Source organism: Phyllobates terribilis, unplaced genomic scaffold (genome assembly GCF_046119375.1).
Source record: "Phyllobates terribilis strain yellow unplaced genomic scaffold, ASM4611937v1 Scaffold_2__4_contigs__length_985480577, whole genome shotgun sequence".
NCBI classification, from domain to species: domain Eukaryota; kingdom Metazoa; phylum Chordata; class Amphibia; order Anura; family Dendrobatidae; genus Phyllobates; species Phyllobates terribilis.
In genome coordinates, this window is record NW_027362762.1 from 490,374,308 (window position 1) to 490,400,396 (window position 26,089).

The 26,089-nt window shown below is 45.4% G+C and overlaps 1 protein-coding gene across 1 annotated transcript in view; it reads right to left on the bottom strand.

Moving 5' to 3' along the window:
* The window catches only part of LOC141252837 (uncharacterized), a 165,931-nt gene extending 142,370 nt beyond the window's left edge, over nucleotides 1-23,561 (bottom strand). Inside the window, exon 1 of the mRNA XM_073670595.1 lies at nucleotides 23,476-23,561. The gene's annotated coding sequence lies outside the window, so the exon portion shown is untranslated. The remainder of the gene's footprint in view (nucleotides 1-23,475) is intronic.
* Between the last annotated feature and the right edge of the window lie 2,528 nt (nucleotides 23,562-26,089).

Consider the following 26,089-nt stretch of genomic DNA (forward strand, 5'->3'; position numbering starts at 1 on the left):
GGGTACTGCGTGCCTGAAGAAAAGTGCAAGTTTACCTCAGAAAGAAGTCTCCCGCCAGTTCCGGAGGGTCCACGCCATCGGACTCCATCACCAGTCGTTTCCCGCCGATTGTCCGCCATTTCCAACTTGTTCCCGCCATCTGCAGAGTTTCCCGCCACTGGGCGACGCTTCCCGCCAAAACCGCAGATTTCCCGCCTTGGAAGAGCAGCGGACGCCATTATGGGCGTGCCAAAGGAGGGCAAGAGGCCACCTCCCATCGTGGGCCAGGACAGAAAATGGCGCCAAAAGTGGAAACCGCCCCCACCAACAGAGACTGTGATGCTGGAGGTGTCTGTCAGCGTGAAAGAACTCCCCCTGGAGCTGACAGTCACCGAGTTGCCCCGGGACCGCCCTCGAAGTGGGAGGAGACGAAAGAGAAGAGAAAAGATGGGTGTCGCTTGGAGCAGTCTGGAGCGAGCGCACCCGGAGGCAAGAGGTCTAATGAGGAGTAGCGGAGGAGCTCACCCGGAGATGGAGAGAAAGCAGAACAGCACCGGCCCGCTGGCCAGGAGTCTGCTAGAGACCGAGGAAGGAGGGCAGAGCAGCACCGGCCCGCTGGCCAGGAGCCTGCCGGAAGCAGAGCAGAGCAGCACCGACCCGATGGTCAGGAGCCTGCTAGAGTCCACAACCCCGCTAGGTCTAGCGGAGATCTTAGCGCAGCTCCCCCGAGACCGGGAGTGTGCACAAACTGCCCTGGAGGGCCTCGCAAGGAGGATGGCCCGGGTACAGCGTGAGATACTGGCGGAGTGGAGCCGGGAGATGGCCCAGCAAGCAGAGACCAGTCAACGGAGCACGCTACCCTGGAAGAGGAAGCAGACCGCCTCTGAGGATGGCGCGGGATGACCCAAGGCCGGAGACGGCGCCGAGGAGGGAGCCGAACGCATGGAGGCAGGTAAAGGGGACGCCTATACCCCAAGCCGTGACACCGCTTACCTGCCCCAGCTCCCCGTCGCAGAGCCCGAAAGTCCCCCTGCTGTGCCCGTAGCCGCCATGTCACCGCTATGGACTAGGCCCCGACCGGAAGCCGCCGCAGCGACCCCTGTGACGTCACGCGCCTCGATCCGGAGCGTGACAAAGCAGGAATTACCACCAGCCTGGTCGCAAGGCCTAGTACCCCCGGGCGCCGCACCACCAACAGCGCCCCCTACCTCCGCGGAGCCTCCGGCCTGGCCGCAAGGCCAGGTAGCCCAGGGCGCCGCCGTCCTAACGGTGCCCTTCACCTTCCAGGTGCCCCAGGCCTGGCCGCAAGGCCTGGGCAACCCGGGCGCCACCACCACCGCGCCCGCGCCCGCAATACCAAGGGTGCCACACCTGGGGGAGGACCTCTTCAGCCAGCTCACATGGCCGGACGGGCGACCCTTCATCTGGCCCGAAGGATACCATGAGCTGGAGCGGCAACAAAGACTAGGGCCCTTGTGTGAGCCCCTGATCCCGGCTCCGAAGCCCGTGACTCGGGTCTCGCCTCCTTTAGAAGAAGCCCAATTCGTGTGGGACCCCACGGGAGAAGATTTGATGGGGTTCACCGGAGAAACTCGGGCAGTCGCCGCTGAGCGTACTGAGTGTTGTCGTCAGCAGCTAGCAGAGTTTAAGAGAGAACGGGAGGAGAGGCGGGTCAGAGAACAACAGGCCCAAATTCGGAGCGCGGAGCAGAAGAGCCGGACTAGGAGGAACCCCCGTGCAGCGCACTGTCCCCGCACCATCGGGACGGTGATAAAGTTCAACCCGCAGCATGGGTGGGGCTTTATTCGGGACCGTAACAACCGCGGTGACGTTTTTGTGACCCGCAGAGACGTCGAGTCCCACCTGCCGGAAGGTCACAAAGGCCGTGACCTCTACGTCGGAGACGAAGTCACTTTCACCCGGCACAAGTGTGCCAAAGGACCTTACGCCCTCCACGTACACCGCTTGACGGAGGAGGAGTTGCGGTACGGAGAGGAGGAGCCAGAGGACCCGGACGGGTCTGAAGCAACACCATATCAAGAAAAAGCAGGAGGGAGCCGTCGTTGAGGACGGGAATAGAGACTGTATATAGTTGCCCGTCGGGGCACAGTGAACCGTTGCTGCTAAAATAGTCCCCGTTGGGACCAGTGAACTGTTTACCCGTTAACCCCTTCATCCTACAGGCTGAGGACTGTGAGCAGCCATTCCCTTCCCTCTACCTGGCCGAGGACTGAGAGCGGCCAACTTCCAACTTCCCCCTGTATATAGTTGCGCGTCCTAAAGCGCCCCCTACCGGTTTTATAGGAAAACCAGTTTTTCTAAGAGACTGTCGCACTTTTCCCGGACACACGTTGCACAGTGTCCGGAGGAGGAACCAGAGACAAGAGAAGTCTACGAGAATGTTTTATCTGAAAAGTTTTATGCTAATATATGTTGTTTTATATGTTTTATATGTTTATATGAAAATTTTGTATGTTTTGGTGTTTTATGTCTTTACAGCCCGAGGACGTGCTGTGATTTACCAGGGGGGAATGTAGCACCCTGAGGATTCGGCTGCTACAGGGGTATTGCACCTCAACCCAGAGGTGTGATATTCCACTCCCGGGTAAGGATGGAGTGTGGAACTGAGCTCAGATAGACTGCATGCACTACATACATCCCATTTCAGAGGAGCAGGCCGACGGTACTCCCACTTAGAAATGTGCAGGTACAACCGAGCCTGTTCCTGGCTGGAGTGGGAGGGGGGTGGTACATCCCATGTAGTGTAAGGGCAGATAGGGGGAGCAGTCTGGGTAGTGATAGGAGCTCATTGGGTGCTGGTCACCTGAGCTCACACATAGAGGGATATATAAGGAGGGCACCAACTAAGATCAGGGTCAGTCAGCTGCAGAGGACAAGTCAGATGCAGAGAGCAGGAAACAGCAGCCCTGGAGAGAGAGAGAGAGAGGAGAAAGAAAGAGAAAGACCCAGAGGGGGAAGACTGAAGGGACCCAAGAACCCAAATTAGAGCACCGGGTGAGGAGTCAGCATCAGGGTACCGGAACCCAAGCTGGTGGGGGCAAAAACAATCCCTAGCCAGAGACCGGAGATCGTGGGCAGCGTTTGCCACGGTCACCCACCATATTCACCCCGAAGGCACACCACATGAAGGGTCAGGGAACCCAGGGCCAAGGGTGTCCCAACAGCAGGCCCGAGGGAGCTGGACCTAGGTGAATCACTGGTGGGGACGGCTGAAGAAAGGACAGAGGGAGAGCTCAGGGCCACGCTCCGGACTTGTTTGGGGGTTGGCTGGATCCAGGACCTGGTGGACGCAGCACGGCTCGGGTGGTCACTAGCAGCTGGAGTGACCGGAACATCAGCAGTAAGTAAACACCCTTAACTGCACAACCCGAGTCTGTCTTCATTGCCGGCTGCACCGCACCACCACAACCCCCATCCTCTGCGCCTGTCCCCTCTGAGGCTATACCCCTCCCGTTGGGGGTTATCCCACCAAGCTGCGCATCCACCATCAGCCTCAGCGGACCCTGCTGCAGCGGCGGCCACAGTGACCGCATCACAACGGGTGGCGTAGTCGACACAAAAGAACTTTAGTAACATCTGTAAAGCTGCCACATAACACTGAGCTTGACGCCCTGGGCACGGGGCCGGGTCACAGCCGCTCGGAGACTACAACCCCCCCATCTGATCCGGTGCCGGGTATTCCCCTCAAAAAGGAATATGTCCCAGGGGGCGCGTCATAAGAACTGCACTTGCTCCAAGCCTTCACAAGGGGTCATGTGAATATCACCGGCACCACCCTGTAGCAGCAGGCAGTATTTAAACACCCAGCCTGGGTGTCAACTAGCCGGAGGGAGGTAGCTGTTGGGTCCTAGAGTGAGACAGCTATGAAGGTGTCTGTAATACCAAAAGAAGAGATCTTCTGCAACCAACTGCACGGTCACTGTCTGTCACTTCTGACACACCCGTGACACTATGTGGTAGTAATATGGGGTCTGGTCATAGTGTGGAGGTATTTGTTCCTTTTATGTGGTATTATTCAGTCACTATGTGGTGGTAATATGTAGTCTGGTCATGGTGTGGTGGTATTTGTTCCTTGTACATGGTATTATTCAGTCACTGTGTGGTGGTAATATGTGGTCTGCCATGGTGTGGCTGTATTTGTCCCTTGTATGTGGTATTGTTGGTCATTTTAAAAAATGGATGTGACACATTACCTTAAAGAAAAATAAAGAAAAATATACCTAAAAAGAGTATTGGATATTTTAAGAAATGTTTAATAGGTTAGAGTAGAGTAGGACCCAGCCAAAAGAGTTTACCTTGTTGTGGTGAAGCAAAGAGTAAAACTGGAGAGACAAAAAGTGAAAATAGGGTCTTAACTGGTAACAAAGTAGTGTAAAATGTTATAGGTACGCTCACCTGATAGGGTTGTGAAAGTTACAACTCTTATAGAAGCATGTATCGGCTGCAGCAGAACCACCAATGGGATACGATGCAATGTATGAGGAAATACGGTGGTTCAGAATCTGCGCTGCCTGTGGTTCAAAAGTACAATCACACACAAAGGTGAAGCATGAATGAAAGACCTTGAAATGCATTGACACAATAAACCGCATTCATGCTTTACCTTTGTGTGTGATTGTACTTTTGAACCACGGGGAGCGCAGATTCTGAACCACCATATTTCCTCATTCATTACCTTGTTGTGGTGGCGGCATAAAAAATCTTTTGGCCTAAACAAAAGCTGCTGGCTATGTATGTGATATGGTGTTCGATAGGAACTGTTAATGTGTTATTGGTGAGGATGTGGTGCAGAAGTGGAGTTTTTCCAGGAGTGGGAGGTGGGACTGTGGAAGGCTCTAGGGGTGGAGGCAGAGCTGGGATGGAGCTTGGGCAGAGTCTTAATGGGGCTCGAAAATGTTTCCAGTATGAGGCCCTGAAATTCCTGGTGGCTGCCCTCAAGTCACTGCTGGACTAGTCCTGAGACATTTGCTTAAAGTGCATGTAAATTAAAATTTCATGAAAAGATTTTTATATATAGTCTACATTAAGAAAAATTACAAAAATTACTACCATTTTGTTGCTGCAGAGTGTCTATAAGTTCTTTACCTAGTTCAATGCAAAGAATGATTACAACAACTAAAGTATGGATTCATTTTGGATTACAGCGACCTAACATAGATGTGTTTGTTTTGTAGTAGTAAAACCTGCTGATAGGTTACTTTTAACTCTGTAAGTCAAGTGAAAGAATAACCCTAGTTTTGGTGTGTGGGTGGATGGCAACCTATAGCCAATTGGATCATCTATAAAGTCCCATGATGACAAATGTGTAGTAATGATAAATGATAACAATCTTTCCTCTGCTGTTGGGGATCAGTAGATATTAGTTCTAAGCATTATACTGAATTCCTGTCCATATCCTCAGGATGCTGTACAGGATTCTTGGTGTATTCATAGGAAAATGTTAAAGTAAACAACAAAGAAATGTACAGATATAGTATGTTCCTTTTCTCTAGACTTAAAAGAGCAGGAAAGTAACTCAGAGTGATCAAGACGCCTTGCTTCAAGTACAATGCAGTTTGTACATTTCATGTTGTGAAATGTATTAAAGAGGTATTCCCAACTTATTGTCGGATATGAATATCACTATGATTAGTAGTAAAAACGGCTTCAGAAACAAAAATTCTTCCAAGGTGCTTCAAAAACTTTTCAAAACAGCTTCAGGAAAAGAAAAACTCCAAATACTCCCCAAAGAAGGAGAGTTTTGTGAAACAGCTTAAAATCCACTTAAATTTTTTTCGTTTTTGAATGCCTCATAAAATCCTCTGTGTTTCTGCTTACCCAGAGGGTATATTCACATTGAGTTTTTTTAAGGCGTTTTTAGAGCAGAAGCTTTCCAACTCTCCAAAGAAAACTCATGGTTTGTCAACTTCTCATGGCTTTCTCCAGTTATCTGCTTCAAAAAGTCCTGAAAAAAACTCATTGTGAACATACCCTAAGAGGTGTTTTCAAATAATTTTGTACATGTAGTGTATACGAATAAAAGATGCTCAGTTATTTTTAATAAGTACCGTCCCCCTTTAAGTCAAGAATACACAACTTTATTCAGCAGTCGGCAAATGGAAAATTAGCATTTTTTTAGTAATTTTTTTGCTATGCAGGAGTTTGGGCTAGCTGGGTTACACCTTTGTTGGGATTTGTAATGACACTGGACTTTTTCACACACAAATAAGCAAAAAATAAATCAATAGGAAATCTAACAGAACACTAGTATTCATATATACTGGTGATTTTTTTGGGGAAAATATACTTTTTTGCTACTGTATGAAAATGTAACATGTAAACAGACCTATTTCACAATTTCCAGTAGCTGAAAGACAAACAAATCTATGTAATCACTGTAGGGAGATTTCCCAGTGGATGCCATCCCTTGTTTTTCCAGTAGCAGCCTATGATCCTAGTGACATTGTCATGGTGACGACAGGTTGGCAAAGCACACAGTAATAATGGCACCTGAGGGACACAAAGGATGCTCGGTTGGAACAAGGCACGCTTACCTTGTTTGTAAATTAAAAACACATCATGGTGACACCGGGTGATATCGTCCCTGCAGGTCCGCTTTGTTTTTTTCGCATACGCACTTATTGAAATAACTAGCAGGCCGAGTTCCGAAACAAATAAGTTTCGGAAGCTAGAAAAGTATGCTCTACATAATAAAAACTAACTCAAATTACCCATGTCTATTTACTTTCATTCTTTTTACATGATAAACAACAAAGTTGTCATAATTAATGAATGAGTAAATGGCATTACGGAAGTGTTTATTTGCTCCGGTTTTAATAAAAACAAGGGCAAATAGGTGCAGTGTATAATATATAAAGCACCCTGGCCACACGCAAATTGAAAAAAAATTTGTATGCTAAAGAATCAATTTGGCCGCTTAGATTTCTAGCACATGCATTATTGTATGATGGAAATCCCTTAATAAAACTTCAGATTTCTGGAATCACTTCCAATTTAAAAAAAACCCTAATTATATTTCTGGATTCCTCGCATTTAAATACGTATTTCATGAGCAGGTTGATTCTGTGTTGTAGAATTAAGTTTTGAGTTACCGTATATACTCACGTATAAGGTATAAGCCAGCTTGAGTATAAGCCGAGGCACCTAATTTTACCACAAAAAACTGGGAAAACTCGAGGATAAGCAGCAGCTACTGGTAAATTTCCCCATCCTGGTACGCATTGCTCACTCACCCCCAATCCTGGTATGTATGGCCACCTCATTCCCAATCCTGGTATGCATAGCCCCCTCATCCTGGTATGTATGGCACCCCTCATCCTCAATCCTGGTATGCATGCCCCCCCCGCATCGCAAATCCTGGTATGCATGGCCCCCTCATCCCCAATCCTGGTATGCATGCTCCCCATCCTGGTAATAATAGCCCCCATCCTTGTATGCATAGCCCCCTAATCCCCAATCCTGAAATATATGGCACCCCTCATCCCCAATCCTGGTATGCATGGCCCCCCTCATCCCCAATCCTGGTATGCATGCTCCCCATACTGGCAAGAATGGCCCCCATCCTTGTATGCATAGCCCCCTCATCCTCAATCCTGATGTGTATGGCCCCCCTATCCTGGTATACATGCCCTCCATCACTACACACATGAAAAAAAAGAAACACTTCTTCTCACCTTCCTTCCTCCCCTCTGCTCTGCTCCAGCACTGCATCGTGTTCTGCCAGCAGCTCATGTCAGCATCTGAGCAGCGCATGACATCACTGCCATGTGCCCTCAGATGCTGAGGTGAGCTGCAGGGATATTCACTTCTCTCCACGACGGGACTAGGGGCGTGGAGAGGAGTGAATATCCATATTTTTTAATAGCGGGCACACACTGTCAGCAGTGCCGCAGCTCCAGCTCAGCGATGCTCCGTGCCCGCTACTAAAGAAAATGAATATTCACTCCTCTCCACTCCCATGGGTGTGGAGAAGAGTGAATATTCATCTAAATTTAGCAGTGGGCATACGTGGTAGCTGCAGCAGCCAGCTACTGCGTGTGCCCCACTCCGCCGCAACAACTTCCCCCCACCACTATCCACCACCGGAATGTATATACTCGAGTATAAGCTGAGTGGGGCTTTTTCAACACAAAAAATGTGCTGAAAAAGTCGGCTTATACTCGAGTATATACGGTAATCAGAAAAGAACAGATCAGTAGAAGTTGTGTTGGTAATGGCAGACCCAGAGTAAATCGGACGCACTTCAACAGTAAGCTCTTTACGTAGTAAGATATTCAGCTAAACCAGGGAACCTGGCATTAGAACAAAACACATATTTCCACAATTTCTTGTAAATGGTATCATCAGTAAAAATAAAACATGTATAAAACATTTCTAAACCAGAACATGTGCTATGTGGTCGTACATAGAGGATGGAAGTGATGAATTGGATAATGCCATTACCCAGCATGACCACTGGTAAGTGTACAGAAAGACGGAGCAGTGACACAGAGGTCATAGCCATCAGGAAAATGTTCCAGCTTCTCCAACAGCGGATTGGTGGGGTGCCAAGAGATGGGCCTCAGCTCATCTGATGTTGATAGCCTATCCTAAGAATAGCCATCAATGATGTGATACTAGAATACCTCCTTTAATAAAAACAGTCTACCACACTTTAAAAAAAATGGTGTTTAACGTTATATGGCCTCCACTGTTATACTGGACCCCTATATCCTTTGTTGGCTGCAACTGATGACCATTTACCCCACTGAGCTGCATATACCTCATAGTTACCTAATTGATGCAATTATGCAGCAAATATCATATGATGCTAATTATGTATGATTATAGTGTTATGTCACGTATTTGTGGCGCCCTGCTGCGCATTGGTGCCACAGAACCAAGAAGGGTGCATGAATGGACTTCTCCACAAGAGGCCCTCACTACATTCATACACCACCACCTACCACCTCATACCACCAGAGGGAGCCCGTTAGGGACATATATAAACCGGAGGGTGGAGTTAGGCAGCCAGTTAGTTGGTCAGAGAGTTTAGAGTGCGCTCAGGATGTAGCAGCACGCTGGCTGCTGTGCTGAGGCAAGTTGAGGCCTGCAGCACATGCTGAAGCCTGAGTTGAGGGCCCCGAGTGGGGCCGGAGGCAAGGAGAAGAGTGAGAGGAGTTATGGGGGCAAAGGAGCATCATAGGCTCACCCCAGAATACAAGCTGGATACCGGGTCCGCGCCTACAGGGTCCTTTATGCCCAGTAGGAACAACTGGAACCCCTGGAGAACTACAGGTCCCAGGTCGACCAAGCTGAATTCATATACAGGACTAGGAATCACGAAGGCCCCAGCGTCCAGGGAGAGTGATTGCCAAAAGAAAGTCCTACTACCAAGTCAGCAGGTGAAGGAGAGATCTAGAATAGAAGCCAGGCCTACCTCCAGGCAGGTCAGAAGCTTAGGAAGAACACACGGACTAGGAGGCCTTATACCCGCTCACTGGGGAGAGAGTCCTGAAGTGCACCCTTACCAGCTGGTGCCCTGGACTGTATCAGTGATCCACCTGTAAAGGTACTGAAGCGAAACCCCTGTGTGCGTGTCCGTCATTTCCCCTGTCTCTGTCCGTTACTTCTGCTGTGCCATCGCTGCCCCTGCACCACAACGCCCAGCGCAACCTGCATCGTTTCCACTGCCCTGAGGCCTGCTCCACCTGTGGGGAGCCGTTCCATCTCAAGCTGCCCTAACACCTGCCTCAGAGGACTGTCGCAGCGCTGGTGATCCTCACCAGACACCACAGGTGGCGTCACGACAAATCCTCCTATAAATATCCCCTTTTTGCACTGACCACCCTGGGTCACGGACCGGGCCAGCCACCGTGATATTCCCCTATACCGGCAACCAGAGGCCCGGCTGCCGAGTACCCCACGGCCCTGGGGGCGAGTCAGCTTCTGGCGTCACGAACAGGATTCCATGCCCGTTGCCACCGGGTACTGTGCGCCTTAAAAGACTGTAGTACTCACTGTGGTGAAGTTTTCCCACCATTCCCGAGATTTCCCGCCATTGTCCGCCATCTTCCTGTCGCTGCGCGGGAAGAAGAGGGGCGTAACCGCGGGAATCGGAGAGGCGTAACTGCTGGAAGCGCGCGAAGTTGAGGACACGCCCCGCCCCTGACGTCGAACCAGGAAGCGTCAGGTCCTGGAAGGAGCCAGAGGACGCTCTGACGTCAGACGCGAGTGACGCAAGGTCCTGGAAGAAGACCGTCGCCCGCGGAGCTGCGGCCTACCTGGTAAAAAAGTGAACAAGGTAGGCTCCGGTTCACTAGTGGGGCGCAACAATGGCCGACGACCAGCAGAACGCCGGAGCACCGGTTAACGCTCCCGACCGGAATCTCTACCCTGGTGACTACGTTACCTACACCAGGCATAGAGGTGAAATGGGCCGGTATGCCCTGAAAGTCCACAGGGTGGTGGAGGAGAGCAAACCCTCGCCATCTAGAGCTGATGACCCGGCTGGGCCAGCCTATTGTGGACAGGTGCTTCCCCGGAGGGAGCACCATTATTGAACTGCTGAAAGGTACTGTAAATAGTTACCCAGTTGGGTATTGCCTACTGTCATTTACTTATGTGAACTGAAAAAGTAACATTCGTGCATTTAGTTACCCGTAAGGGTATAAAGACTTGTAGGCTGAGGACTGTGAGCAACCCAAAGACTGTCCCTGTGAATAATTTGCACTTCGTAAAGTGCCCTTATTGATTTTATATAAGATGACCTCAGAACAAAAACCTGTTTGGCGTGGCGGAAGACGTGGTCCAGCACCAGGATCACCTATGCCCTGCAGCCACGCCCAGGGCCTACATGGAGGGTTTACGGACAGGTCCCTCAAGCTACCTTTGCACTTTAGCCAGTGAGAGGGACACCCTGTTGGGATCTCACTGGAACTGATTTGAGAAACTCTGAGGATGCTTTATATTATTTTTATATATTTGTTGTATTATAATGTTACCTGTAATGTTCAAGAGATGTGCCTCCTATAAAGGGAAGAGTTATTGTTTAACCTGTTTTTGAAAAATGCTTCTGTCCTGGAGTACTGAGTTTTACTAGGGGGGAATGTGGCGCCCTGCTGCGCATTGGTGCCACAGAACCCAGAAGGGTGCATGGATTGACTTCTCCACAAGAGGCCCTCACTACATTTATACACCTCCACCTACCACCTCATACCACCAGAGGGAGCCCGTTAGGGACATATATAAACTGGAGGGTGGAGTTAGGCAGTTGGTCAGAGAGTGTGCTCAGGATGTAGCAGCACGCTGGCTGCTGTGCTGAGGCAAGTTGAGGCCTGCAGAACATGCTGAAGCCTGAGTTGAGGGCCCCGAGTGGGGCCGGAGGCAAGGAGAAGAGTGAGAGGAGTTATGAGGGCAGAGGAGCATCATAGGCTCACCCCAGAATACAAGCCGGACACCGGGTCTGCGCCTACAGGGTCCTTTATGCCCAGTAGGAACAACCGGAACCCCTGGAGAACTACAGGTCCCAGGTCGACCAAGCTGAACTCATATACAGGACTAGGAATCACGAAGACCCCAGCGTCCAGGGAGAGTGATTGCCAAAAGAAAGTCCTACTACCAAGTCAGCAGGTGAAGGAGAGATCTAGCATAGAAGCCAGGCCTAGCTCCAGGCAGGTCAGAAGCATAGGAAGAAGGCAGGAGGCCTTATACCCGCTCACTGGGGAGAGAGTCCTGAAGTGCACCCTTACCAGCCGGTACCCTGGACCGTACCAGTGATCCACCAGTAAAGGTACTGAAGCGAAACCCCTGTGTGCGTGTCCGTCATTTCCCCTGGCTCTGTCCGTTACTTCTGCTGTGCCATTGCTCCCCCTGCACCACAACGACCAGCGCAACCTGCATCGTTTCCACTGCCCTGAGGCCTGCTCCACCTGTGGGGAGCCGTTCCATCTCAAGCTGCCCTAACACCTGCCTCAGAGGACTGTCGCAGCGCTGGTGATCCTCACCAGACACCACAGGTGGCGTCACGACAAATCCCCCTATAAATATCCCCTTTTTGCACTGACCGCCCTGAGTCACGGACCGGGCCAGCCACCGTGATATTCCCCTATACCGGCAACCAGAGGCCCAGCTGCCGAGTACCCCACGGCCCTGGGGGCGAGTCATATTATTATGTACCATTATAGTGTTATGTCATGATTATGTTGTGCTTTATATGCTGCCTGCAGTGAAGTGAATAGGAGCTGAGCTGCAGGACCAGAGTACGGCCATTACATACTTTACAGAGCTTTGTTTTTCTGGCTCAGTACACTGTACGCCATCTTGCTGCTGTGGGAGCTGTAACCAACTAATTGGGGGGGTTGCCAGGAGTTGGTCCCCCCCCCCACCTAACAATAATTCCCACAATATCAAAGTCCTGCACAATATGATGTGATAAAGTGCTGGGATCAGAACTAGCTCCATTCCCAGCAAATGCAGCAGGAGCTCGGCTGTGTATTACAGCCAGCACTTGCTGAGATTTAATGGTTCCCTGGATTGCGCTAAACTACTTGTGGACCTACAGTAATGTCCATTTGTGTGGAGGGGGTTAATCCCCTTCCATTTAAATGTAGTCCATACTTCTGTTCACACAATAGTTTTATTTGTTCTTATTGAAATGTGCACATTGTAGATTCAGACTGAAAGAAGCAAAACCACAAAGTAACACATTTGGAAACAAAGGGTAAAGAAACATTTCGGAAAAAAACAAAATATGTCTTAAACCTTCCTCAAATTCCCCTCTTTTTTACTCTGATTTAGGCCATGTTCACACATTCAGTATTTGGTCAGTATTTTACCTCAGTATCTGTAAGCCAAAATCAGGAGTGGAACAATCAGAGGAAAAGTATAATAGAAACAAGTCACCACTTCTGTATTTATCACCCACTCCTGGTTTTAGCTTACAAATACTTATGTAAAATACTGACCAAATACTGAACGTGTGAACGTGGCCATCTCTGATGACAGCTTGACATTCCCGCAAACAGCTTCATTAGTAAGTCACTTGGACTCATTTCCAAGGAACAGGTATGTGTTGTCAAGAGTTCTTCTTTGGAATTGCCTTCCTTCAGAAAGTTTTTCGACCAAGTTGTTACACTTGACTACTAGTGATGAGCGAGCGTGCTCGCTTAACCCTTTAAACGAGCATGCTCTGGTGCTCGCCAAGTATTGGCAGCGTGCTCGGCATCTATGTTAGTGACGCCATGGTTGCATGTGTCGCAGCTGTTAGACAGCTGCAACACATGCAGGGATAGTCTGTTTCTTAGGCAATCCCTGCATGAGTTGCAGCTGTCTTAACAGCCGCGACACATGCAGCCACGGCAGATCAAACCTATATGCCGAGCACACTGCAAATACTCAGCGAGCACCCGAGCATGCTCGTTTAAAGGGTTAAACGAGCACACTAGCTCATTACTATTGACGACTAGAATATTATTTAACATAGGTAGTAATTGGGAGCTGCAAATGTCTGAAGATATTGCAACATTTAAATCAGTAAACGTTGACTTTTCATGCATGGTATGGTTGGATGTGGGACAGAAGCAGTGTGTCCAAACGTTTGACCGGTACTGAACATCATTGTCAGACTATAAATATTTAGCAAATGCTTCACATTGACCACAAAAAAACTTCATCGATTTGATGCATATTGGTAATTTGTATTAGTTATGCCATGAATTGCAGCAAAACCACAACAAAACTGTGATGTGCAATGATCCCTGAAGGAACAAAAGAGTGCGCAACCCGTTACACTAAAAGATCCTCATAGCTATGGTCAAATATGGCTCAAAGGTTCTAAAGCCAAGGGTGGAACTACAAGGCTTCACAGGAGCGCAGAGGGTGAGTAAGTCGGTGTATAAGTGTCTGAGGTATGTTTTGGTTTAGTGGTTCTCTTACAAGGTCTCTACTTAGGAAGCATATCTGGGGTCTGTATTTTTTGGGGGGCTGGCCTTGGGTTGGATTATTTTAGGGGATCTGCTTCAGGGTTTTCATTTGTTTAGGGGTTTGGTCTGAGGATTTGAATTAATTTAAAGGCCTGGTCTGGGTCTATTTTTTAGATGTCTTGTTTTGGTAAAACCAGATGAGTTAATGTGCTTGGAAATGCTCTCACTATCACGTTAATTAGCAGTGAACTAATCACTACTATTTGAAGTGATACATTATCTTCTTTGGGTAACAAAATGCCTTGTCCCAACTTTAAACTATCACACTTAACTAGGATCCTACTGAACATAATAACAGGGATCTAGCTTCAAATGAAGATTGTGCAAGATTCTTATCATAAAACGTCCTCCAAACTTTTCAAGCATGGTATAGATGGATGTGGTACAGACCTAGAATGTGTAGATGAAGAAAGATCTTAAGGGTGGGGCTACCTGGTTACTTTGTTCACACCACAGGTCACGCGGCCAAAGATCACTATAAATTGCTGCTACATTGCGGAGTAATGCAAGTGAATGGAGTCACTTTGTGTCCCCTTGGGTATTGGGACCGCTACAAGCAAGTTACAAGATGTCGGACCCAGTCAGATTTTTTGCGTCTTGCTTGTCGCAATCCCCTAGGGATTGCAACCCATTCACCTGTGCAATGTAGCAGTGGTAAAAAAAATAAATCTTAGGCCCTGTTACCCAATGTGTAGCAAAGGCCTAAAGGTGGCCATAGACATTAGAGGTAAGTAGGTTGAACCTGATGACTATTCCATGTGTATGGGTTTATCTGGATTTTACCCCAAAGGCAGATATCGGAGGCAAGAAAGATCAGGTATGTTGGACTTAAATTTTACCAATCCTTTGTTATCACAATAGATAAGAGCTGTATGGCAGCACATTTTTTTTCTCAATAATGGAAACATATGCAAACTTGAATGCGCTATGCGTTCATGTCTATGGGAAAGTCGTAAGGGATATCTGTTGGCCAAACAGTTGTTAGCGTGTATGGGCACATGTGTAACTGCTACTCTCTTGTTCTAAGATTAGAAAGATGTGATTTTCTAAAGCTAGTGATTACGGTAACTAATTGCTAACAAGTCTGTATACACTGAACCTCCGAGCTTCTGAATGCCGAGCACATTAGTAAAGCTTCTCAAACTGTTATGCAATGCAGCGCCTTCAGGCATCTTATACCTCTGTGAAAAGATTAAATTGTAGTCTAGAGGTGAATAGCAGGATGTTGTGTCTGGATGGGAATATATGTGTTAACCTGCTTATTACTTATTCGGAAGCTGACAACTGTGGAGGAGAAGATATGTTGTCTTTTTTATGTCCCCAAATGCAGTATTATTGTATTATTTATTTTATATTACAGGCTTTATTGTATTTTTATGATACAATTGTATTTTTCTATATTTTAGAATGAAAATAATCTAATAAATAGGACAAAAAGGAAAGAAATATGTCTCGCCAGCACCTATGGTGATTGAGATACCTACCTTTTCTCAAAAGCTTTTAAAGTACACTGCTAAAAAAAATAAAGGGAACACTCAAATAACACATCCTAGATCTGAATGAATGAAATATTCTCATTGAATACTTTGTTCTGTACAAAGTTGAATGTGCTGACGACAAAATCACACAAAAATCATCAATGGAAATCAAATTTATTAACCAATGGAGGCCTGGATTTGGAATCACCCCCAAAATTAAAGTGGAAAAACACACTACAGGCTGATCCAACTTTGATGTAATGTCCTTAAAACAAGTCAAAATGAGGCTCAGTATTGTGTGTGGCCTCCACATGCCTGTATGACCTCCCTACAATGCCCGGACATGCTGCTGATGAGGTTGCTGATGGTCTCCTGTGGGATCTCCTCCCAAACCTGGACTAAAGCATCCGCCAACTCCTGGACAGTCTGTGGTGCAACGTTGGTGGATGGAGCGAGACATGATGTCCCAGATGTGCTGAATCTGATTCAGGTCTGGGGAACGGGCGGGCCAGTCCATAGCTTCGATGCCTTCATCTTGCTGAACTGCTGACACACTCCAGCCACATGAGGTCTGGCATTGTCCTGCATAGGAGGAACCCAAGGCCAACCGCACCAGCATATGGTCTCACAAGGGGTCTGAGGATCTCATCTCTGTACCTAATGGCAGTCAGGCTACCTCTGGCGAGCACATGGAGGGCTGTGCGGCCCTCCAAAGAAATGCCACTCCACACCATTACTGACTCACTGCCAAACCGGTCATGCTGAAGGATGTTGCAGGCAGCAGATCGCTCTCCACGGTGTCTCCAGACTCTGTCACATGTGCTCAGTGTGAACCTGCTTTCATCTGTGAAGAGCACAGGGCGCCAGTGGCGACTTTGCCAATCCTGGTGTTCTGTGGCAAATGCCAAGCGTCCTGCACGGTGTAGGGCTGTGAGCACAACCCCATTTGTGGACGTTGGGCCCTCATACCACCCTCATGGAGTCGGTTTCTAAACGTTTGTGCAGACACATGAACATTTGTGACATGCTGGAGGTCATTTTGCAGGGCTCTGGCAGTGCTCCTCCTGTTCCTCCTTGCACAAAGGCGGAGATAGCAGTCCTGCTGCTGAGTTGTTGCCCTCCTACGGCCCCCTCCACGTCTCCTGGAGTACTGGCCTGTCTCCTGGTAGCACCTCCAGCCTCTGGACACTACGCTGACAGACACAGCAAACCTTCTTGCCACAGCTCGCATTGATGTGCCATCCTGGATGAGCTGCACTACCTGAGCAACTTTTGTGGGTTGTAGAGTCCGTCTCATGCTACCACGAGTGTGAAAGCACAACCAACATTCAAAAGTGACCAAAACATCAGCCAGAAAGCATTGGTACTGAGATGTGGTCTGTGGTCCCCACCTGCAGAACCACTCCTTTGAGTGTGACTTGATAATTGCCAATAATTTCCATCTATTGTCTATTCCATTTGCACAACAGCATGTGAAATTGATTGTAAATCAGTGTTGCTTCCTAAGTGGACAGTTTGATTTCACAGAAGTTTGATTTACTTGGAGTTATATTCTGTTGTTTAAGTGTTCCCTTTATTTTTTTGAGCAGTGTATGTTTAAAACATACTGGCTGAGATCATACAGCCAGTGTCTGATACATGCTGCCTGTGTATCAGCTGTCAGGTTCTCTTTAAATCAGTTTTTGCCCCAAAATGAAAATACATATTAAATATTAATACAGTGTAAGACATATTACAATAATAATAGAAGACCATCTACTATTCTGTAAAGTGTTATATATATTTTTCACATGTAAAGCGTCATGGAATAAATGGCACTGTAATAATAAATAATAATAATAATGTGAGTATAGTTAACCCTGTCTTTCATTAACTTTGCTTGTGCAAGGTTAGTGTTGCTGATAGGCTCCCTTTACATAGTTCACATAGGGACATAGCTTCTGTTTTTCAATAAGATCCTCAATGTGTTATCCTTTCTCTTATTTCTAGGGAATTGATAACATGCAACTCACAGGCATATAAGGACATGAAAGATACATATACCAGATACATTGAAATAATGTATATTTTTGTTTCATACATCAGTATACAGGAAAGTAGCATCATCTTCACCTAGGAGCAGCTTACAGTCTGCAGTTTCTGATAAAAACTGACGTCACCATAAAATGACCTCTAATTTCAAGACACCAAATAAAATAAAGGTAGGAGGGGGATGCAGCTGCAGATTGTTATGCGGTGATTCAGTGAAACACATATGCCTAAAAATTGATTTCTACTGGAACAAAGTAATTACCCTAATAAGACTAATAATCAGTCGTCCCTAAGAAATCTTTAATTTAAGCCTCACTGCCCTGTACATAATATGTAGGTTAACCCCTTAATTCAAAGTGATGAATGTAAATCTGCAGCATATACTTATTGTTAATTAACATACATGCGCATCACCATGTGTACATGGACTTAAAAACTGTGTCTCTGAGCAAAAGTCAAGGTATAAGTGACTGCCAGGGTTGGGAATTTGGCAATGCAACAACCTCATTTTTTTGGACATATAACAGGTCCTCTCTAACTACCCAAAATGATAGCATTAAAAACAACCACTCACACAGCTTCATTGACAGAAAAGTAAAAATGTTATGGCTCTTGGAATATGATTATGAAAAAAACAAAACAAAGAAAAGAAAGGGGGTTTGTCGCATTTTAATATGATCTTATGGTTGTAAATAATAATTTTATCACACCACTAAAGGGTTTTTTTGAGATGTGCATCTATACTGTCTACCATCTTGAGCTTTTGCACAGAGGTCCTGTCCTATCATTTAGGTAAATTATATCAATAATTAAAATGCACTTGTGTCGCTGGTTTAAAAATACGTTATTCCTACAAATTTCTTGGTTCTATTTTCTCTGCACTGACTGAGATAATATTATATGACTTCTATGTTTCACTGTTGCTTTGAGCATTATTTTCCTTTATGACGCTCAGGTAACTAGATCCGTAGGGATTACAATGTCACTTGTTAAGTTCAGAGGGGCAGAACACAGGTGACACGAGTTATGATATAGCTTGAAGAATTAACTTCTTCTGTCCCCGACCTATTAGGTTGCTTGTCAGTTAAAAGAGGACATAAAAAGAATGCGTGGATTTGCTTCCTTTTACCTCCAAAAAATGAAAAGTAAAACAAGGTCATAAATTATATGTACTCAAAAATTTACAACTCATAATGCAAAAATCAAACCCTTATATGTTTATATTGACGGAAAAATGTTAAAAAATGTAAACTCAAAAATAACTTGTTCCATAAAACAGGTTTTTATTGTGCCTAACGGCTTCATGTTATTTTTGCTGCATAGTTGCATTCCATCCCCCCCCCCCCCCCCAAAAAAAAATAGGGGCAGATCTGCAGTACCCAGCAGCGGTAACACTACACAGTTGATAGAACGGTGCAGTTCAGCTCCACAACTGCTAACATTCAGTCACTGGCCCTGAGAGCAGTGAATTGGTAAGGGTGTTGGATGTTGGACCCCCACTTATCAGATATTGATGAGCTATCATAATGACAGGTCTTTGTTATGAAAGCAGTAGAGCAACCCTTTAACCCCTTAACAGGCAGACAATTCAATCAAGATTTTTGTTGCAAGCTAGTAATACCAGAAATAAATATTTTACAGGATTAAAAGGAGGTAGGTATGCTCAGACGTGGACCTCCCATTACCCGGATAGGCACGGGCATTTTCTTGCTGGCTTATGACATATGTCCAGACTCCCACCAGAAGAAGCATACACCCAACTGTTGTCCATCGGCTCACGTTATTGTATTAGCATATATTACATATTGTTGATGGGACTGAGTAAACACTATTTGCATGGTTCCTCTGAAGGAAAAGTAAGTACCACAGCCTTGGAAGAATTATCAGGGATAGCAGACTATGATCCCACAATATTCAGTCCACACAGATTACTAAAGACAACACAGTGCAGGGTAGCAGAAGGCAAACACTGTACTAGTTTATTCTTAACCAACTCAGAATGCCCAACAACAACTGGCATCACAAAGGAGGGTCATACCACTCCGCTACAGCTAATCCACTCGCTATCATCTCACTAGATGACCTTTGCATGGATTGTATTAGAATAAAGAAGAACCTGTTCATTGAGCTGGATTTCTTTCCTCCTTATTTGCACATTTTGACTGTGGCAGAGCCGATGTCCGAGCTCTGAACGGATCGGGTGAATTTCAACAGTGAGCTGGAATCATTATTATCAGTAAGGAGAGTACCTACAGTATGTTTTTGCAAAACCTTTCATGTGCCAGACCCTCCTCTCTATATTGGCTACATGATTTCTTACCAAGGTTACCTAATCATATTTAGGCTCTATTTACATTTCCATCTTGTTGAAGGGCCGTGACAGCTATGATTGATCAATTTCTGCACAGATCCCAATAAATACTGTTCAATACTATTAACCAAACTTTTTATTTTGCCCGGGTAACATTGAAGAACCATCTCCAAAGCTCCTTCAGATGGTAGACATAGTCAAACAGATAGCTGGAACTGCCCTTGAAAATCTGCACCCCTGACCGATGTCTTAAAGGGATGGAAGTTGGTCATGGTTCGGTGGAAACCTCAGGCGGAGGACGCCTGTTAGTCCATGAAGTTGATGCTGTGCGGACAGCCAATCCTTATGAATCCTAAGTATAGGAACGGGTTTATCGTGCAAACGGACGCCTCTGAGGTAGGGCTAGGAGCGGTTCTGTCGCAAGAGGTGAACGGAGAAGAACCTCCTGTCACCTACTTGAGCAGGAAACTTATTCCAGCAAAGAAAAATTATAGCTTAGTGGAGAAGGAGTGCTTGGCCATTAAGTAGGCCTTGGAGTCCCTACGATATTATTCACTGGGGCGACAGTTCTGACTGGTGACAGACCACTCACCCCTGGTCTGGATGAGAAATGCTAAGGAGAGGAATGCTCGGGTCACCAGATGGTTTCTGCCCTTGCAAAATTTTAGTTTTTCCCAAGCGCTGGCTGCTGAACGCTGCCCTCATCATTGTCCCCTGCTTGCACTGTGATCAGCGCAAGCAAGAGACAATGATGAGAGAAGTAGTCTGCTCCCGCTTTGTCCTGGTGTAAAAATAAGAATAAAATAAGAAAATCCTTATATTCACCTGTCCGAAGATGTCACCCGCTGTAATCCACCTGAATGCTCACGAGGAGCCGGGGAGAATGACTTACTGCAGCGAGCGGGCCCAAAGCTGCGCTGAGCTCAGTGAGTGACAGGAAACCGCTCGCTGAGCGCAGCTCCGGGGCCTGCTTGCTGGAGCAAGTCATTCTCCCTGGCTCCTCGGCATGAGCGTCAGGTGGATTACAGCAGGGGACATCTTCGGACAGGTAAGTATAAGGATTTTTTTTATTTATTCTTATTTTTACACCAGGACACAACAGGAGCAGACTGCTACTCTCATCATTGTACTTTGCTCGCGCTGATCACAGTACTGGCAGGGGACAATGATGAGGGAAGCTTTCAGCATCCGGCGCTTGGGAACAGCCCTAACTGTACGCTGATTCCCAGGCGTCAGTACGAGTGCTCCTGATGCGGCACATGGGTAGCACACGGTTGCCACACAGGTGCACACGGACACGGATATTTCCAGTACTGTTTTTTCCAGTACCGGAAATATCAGGATGTTTGAAACCGGTGAGTTAAAGGGAAGAAAAACGAAAACGCAAAAATTAAAAATCGAGCCATCCTTAAGGGGTTGATGGTTGTCTGAGCAATGTTCTGCTATGCTGAATGCATGTGAGCATGCAAATAATCAAGATCTGTTGCTGGCACCTCTCTTTGCAACAGCCAACTAATGATGTCCTAGATGTGCTTGATGGGAGAGAAGTCCCGAGACGCTGCAGGCAATGGTAGTTCTTTTAGGCCAAGCAGGCCGCTCACAGTAGCATGAGCAGCATGTGGCCTAGCATTGTTTTGAAAAACCAGTGGTACGGACATTTCTCCACAGTGTCCCAGTAACCGTTTTTCAACAAAATACCAGGCGGCATATTGTTTATGCTACTGTGAGTGAGCAGCCTGCATGGCCTAAATGTACTACCATGGCCTGCAGCGTTTCCGGACTTGTCTTTCATCGAGCATATCTGGGATGTCATTGGTCGGCAATTCCAAAAGGTGCTGCCAGCAGCAGATCTTGATGATTTGCGGGCCCAAGTGCATTTAGCATGGCAGATTATTCCTCAGACAACCATTAATAACCTCATTTATAGAATACCAAGGCTTGTAAGTGCGTGTATTTCAGAGCGTGGTGCTTATACTGAATAAATTGAGATGTTTCCATATTTTAATCATTTGCATATCATTAACATGTCTATCGATCCTTTGATATTTATAATTCCATTACTTTTCCAACTTGGCGTTGCAATTTCTACATTGGTGAGTGAGATTCTGTATCTGAGTGTATACCATCTCTGCACATAAGCTACATATAAAATTGCAGAAAGGACAAACAATTAAAAATGTAAAGTTCTTGTTCATGATGCTATAGTGATCTCATAAGTTGCACAATATATGCATATTTGACATTGCTATGCATAGCGGCAATAGAAGATTCATCTTTGGGTTAAATCTTACTGATTTAAAAACTGCCTTGCAACAGAACTTGAGAAACATTAGGAACATTCATTTTTTTATGTTTTTGGCTATTTTTCCATGAATAAAACTTAAAAAATAGATCTAAGAAATTAAAAATCACATTTGGAATGAATCATTGATCATCATAAAATGTACAATTCTGCACTAAGCATTAAAGCGAGTATGTCACCAGATTTCACAATACAAACAGTATACATTATTATATACCTCTATTACCCTTGATGATGTTGAATTTACTTAGAAAACCTATGTCAGAATAATTGAATAATACATTTTATAAAAGTTTTTGTGACCCAAGATAATGTATGTAGCTGGACCATCAGGATTATATAGGCATTGTGACATGGATTTTCAAAGTTAGTACACCTATCTCATCTGGTCCAAGATATACTGTATATTTAAAGGATTTATCCAGGGCTAAGTTTTTAAGCCCATAGTAAAAAAAACACACAAAAAACAGGCGGGTAATTGCTAACTGCTTGCCTGTTCTACCCAACGCATAGCGGTCATCAACAGAGCAGCTCTTCCTCTTCCTGACTGCTCTGTCGACAGGACGTGACTGCCAACATCATGCTCATGGACAGCCGACGCCCCGAAGTTCAGCATGATGTCGACAAGCACATCCCGTCAACAGAGCTGAGCAGAAAAGTAGCCGCTGCTCTATAGACTTGACGTCAGCGGAAGCCACTGAATCCCGGGCAGGAGCGGTCTGTGCCAGCAGAGATCGGCGCTGGGTACAACAGGCGGGTAAGTATCAACTACCTGCCTTTTAGTTTTTAGGCCTATCGTAAACAAATAGTCCTGCATAAACCCTTTAATAGTGGATGCAAGTTGTATAGTAAAAGCTGGTGACAAATGCAAATTAAGGCCCACAACACCTTGCAGGTATGAAAGGGTTAATCTGTATGAACAATACCAACAACTTTCTGTCTATATGATAATCACAATCAACATGGACAAACAAAAATATGGGATGCAATCGTTTCTGAAATTTCATCAAACCTTACTAAAATAATTTTGGCCACTAGTGATCAATAACTTTACATTATGTCCAAAATAATAACACACACCTTTCTGTTAAATCCATATTAAAATGATATCATATATAAGCAGTGCAAGGAAACGAGAAAGTCCTTTCAATAGACAATATAACTGGAAGAACACGCATTCACATGTCATAGCTTTTAGCTAACACGTACAATAAAAAGTAAAAATATAATCAGCAAGAAATATTTACAATTAAAGGTAAAAGCAACAAAACATAATATACACTGAATTTGTCTTTTTTTTCTTTTTAACAAAATGGTATATGATAGATGGGTATTCCTGTAAGTTTCCCTTTTTATCTGCCATGCCGAACTTGTGTTCAGATTTACACTCACCTAAGAGATTCTGTGTATGAAGCAGCTGCACCACCTCTGGAGCCACACAATGCAGTAACAATAGCTAATCTGATCTATCCTCTCCTTTCAAAGACTTCCTCAATGCCCCACCCTTCAGAGAGTCTCTGCATCCATAGAGCCTGTTTCCTACCACTTGTAGGCTACAAAACAATGGAAGTAGCTGCATTCTGGACTAATATAGTGCCACTTTTATTATTCACCAACAATCAATTGCATATAGTATATGCAGTATACATATAAATTAGAGATGAGCCTATCTTTTGAACTTTGAATTCACCGGCTTTGGTGAATTTTCCCAAAAATTGGATCCAAGAATTGCATAACTAAAAAGTGTCAAATTGTCGGAAAATATGTGTACAGGTGCATCTCACTAAATTAGAGCATGATCAAAAAGTTAATTTATTTCAATTCTTCAATACAAAAAGTGAAACTCGTATATTATATAAAGTCATTACAAATAGAATGATCTATTTCAAGTGTTTATTTCTGTTAATGTTGATGATTATGGCTTACAGCCAATGAAAACACTAAAGTCATTATCTCAGTAAATTAAAATAATTAACAAAAAACACCTGCAAATGCTTCCCGAGCATTTAAAAAAGTCCCTTAATCTGTTTCAGTAGGCTCCACAATCATGGAAAAGACTGCTGACTTGACAAATGTCCAGAAGGCAGTCCTTGACACACTCCACAAGGTCCTAGAGTTCCAATTTTCATTTGGAAATCAAGGTCCCAGAGTCTGGAGGAAGAGTGGAGAGGCCACAATCCAAGCTGCTTGAGGTCTAGTGTGAAGTTTCCACAATCAGTGATGGTTTGAGGAGCCATGTCATCTGCTGGTGGAGGTCCACTGTGTTTTATATAGACCAAAGTCAGTGCAGCCGTCTACCAGGAAATTTTAGAGCACTTCATGCTTCCCTCTGCTGACAAGCTTTTTGGAGATGGAAATTTCATTCTCCAGCAGGACTTGGCACCTGTCCACACTGCCAAAAGTACCAATACCTGGTTTAAAAACAACAGTATCACTGTGCTTAATTGGCCAGCAAATTCGCTTGACCTTAACCCCATAGAGAATCTATGAGGTATTGTTAAGAGGAAGATGAGAGACACCAGACCCAACAATGCAGACGAGCTGAAGGCTGATATCAAAGCAACATGGGCTGCCATAACACCTCAGCAGTGCCACAGGCTTATCGCCTCCATGCCACTCCGCATTGACGCAGTAATTGATGCAAAAGTATCCCCAACCAAGTATTGAGTGCATTTACTGAACATACATTTCAGTAGGACATTTCGGATTTTAAAAAACATTTTTCAAGCTGTTATAAATTATTCTAATTTACTGAGATAATGACTTTTGTGTTTTCATTGACTGTAAGCAATAATCATCAACATTAACAGAAATAAACACTTGAATAGATCACTCTGTTTGTATTAACTCTATATAATATATGAGTTTCACTTGTTGTATTGAAGAACTAAAATAAATTAACTTTTTGATGATATTCTAATTTAGTGAAATGTACCTGAATAAGAAGCTGAATCTCCTTGGAGCAAATTGTATCCATTTTGAGCCAGAGTACTGCAAACACAACCTTTTTAATGCCTATGTGACCTCAAACTATTAGGCTGAGTGCCCACGATGCGTTTTTCAAGCGTTTATGCTGCGGAATTTCCGCAGCATAAACGCTTCAAAAATGCATGGTAATCCGCCCCCCATGGTCCCCAATGACAAGCCGCACTGTCAATGCCCATGCTACGGATTTTTCCACAGCGTTTATGCTGCGCTCAAAAATCCGCAGCATGTCCATTAATTTTGGGGAAGCGCCGCCATTGACTTGCATTGAGACGCATAGAATCCGTGTCTGTACATTTGTACTCACGGATTATATGCGTTTCAATGTGTGGATGGTACCCAGTTCTGGAGGAGAGGAGACTCTCATCCAGACCTGGGTACAATTGTACCTGTAAAAAAAAGAATAAAATAAAAAAAAAGATTATATTCACCTTCCGACGGCCCCCGGTCTCCTTCCCTGTGCTTGCCGGCAGGACTGAAGGATCTGCGGTGACGTCACAGTCATGTGACCGCAGGCCCTTCAGTGCAGTGTCCCGCGATCAGCTGGCAGACAGGAACGAGCGCAGCAACACACGCCGGGCCATCGTAAGGTAAGTATAGGTTTATTTTTTTATTTTTAAACATTCTTACGGTCACATTATATAAATCCATGCTGTTTGCATGGATTTATATAGTGTGACCTAGTTGTCAAGCACTTTCCAAGTGATGCTAAATTCGCCTGGAAAGTGCTTGTCAATCCGCATGCAGAAACGCATGTGAATAAGTTTCAAATCCGCATGTATTTGGCAGGAAAAACGCATGCACAATCTGCATGCGTTTTTTCTGCCAGAGAGATGCAGAAATGCTGCAGAAATTTTCTGCTTCATTTCTGCATCGTGGGCACATAGCCTTAGATTAGGGGAAATAGATTGTATTCGGTGGTAATCAGCAGCCTGTTTAACTACACAGTTTCAGACTTTTGTAGGCTACTTATATTGTATAAACCACCCGAAAGTTATCCCCTCCTGGGTCAGATGCATGC